Below are 1,319 nucleotides of genomic sequence, written 5' to 3' on the forward strand. Positions count from 1 at the left end.
TCATTGTGGTGACACTGTCATTTACAATAGGAAAACACAGCAGCAAAATCCCTTCCTTTTAAGCGAATTGCTGTTGGGTCTCGGAAGAGTTAACGAACTTTTATGGCGAGGTTCAGGCAGTTCTGACCCCTATGGTAATATTTCATCTAAGGTTACTGTTGGGAGAGAAATCAAATTTCAGCTGCAAGCGTGATTGACAGGTGAAAGCAAGAAAGAGAGAGACATCTGGTCAGATGGGGAATTTGGAAAGGAGAAGGACAATTCAGGGAAATGTCTCTGTGATATTAGGAATAATAAGTTCAGAGATGAGGACTTCAGACCTCCATGCGCTCCGGAGCTGCTCTCACTCGGTATTCATGCAGGTGCTTTGGGTAAGGGGATTTCAGGCTGTAAATCTCCAGTAGTGGACAGTGGTCTCTGTGGTCTAACCTACTAACTTGACTCCTTTAAGGAATTATGTTACTTCTGGCTTGCTTTTAGTATTTCAAGGCAATTCCTTTAACAAATGGACTGGAGGGTTAAGACGCTGTCACCTGGATGTCCCTCTGGGGTCTATGGCAGCAGCATCCTGCCCATGGGATTGCTGACCAGTATTTCACAAGGCAAGTTTTCCTTTCAAAGGGAAGTCCTGTGCAGGATTTCCAAGATTGCTGGTTTTCATCACAGTGCGTAACTTCTAATGTTTCAAATTCACGACAAAGCTATGGACTGCGAAGGGCATTGGCCGTGCTCTAAGGGAAGGGATCTGAACTGCTCCGTGTCTCCATCCCAGCTGGGAGGACAGGCCCTGAGTGGGCTCCTGGCCTCACCACAGCTTTGGTGAAACCCCACGGAATTCCCAGGGCCCAGATTTCCACCACATGAATATCTGTGGGGGGAATCATGCTAATAAAAAGCAAGATCTGAATTCATCTAGCGGTAGAGGTGCCATGAATTCCCTGGATGGATGTTCCAAATTGGTATTAAGAATGGATTCTTCCTCTCTCCCACTTCCCCTGCAGTGTAGCTTAAGCTGCTTTCAGAATAAACTAAGCAGGAAAATCCACTTTTACTTTGGAGCAGGAGTGTTGCCCTGGGAATAGGTAGCACTGCGTTGTATCTTACCACATAATTCCTTATCTGGACAAGCCTTAAAACTAAGGAGAAAGTAAGGAGCAGTAAAAAGGAGAAATACATTTGCTATTCCTTTTCCAGTTTACCTCTAAGACCTTTCCCACCAGGGAAATCATGGCAATCCTAACGTGTACATTTACTTGCATTTCCGTGCTATTCCTGTGTTTGCACACGCATTTTTTAAAGGGATTTGTGTTTTGTGAAAG

Source organism: Tetrao urogallus, assembly GCF_951394365.1.
Source record: "Tetrao urogallus genome assembly, chromosome: 12".
Classification (NCBI taxonomy): Eukaryota; Metazoa; Chordata; class Aves; order Galliformes; family Phasianidae; genus Tetrao; species Tetrao urogallus.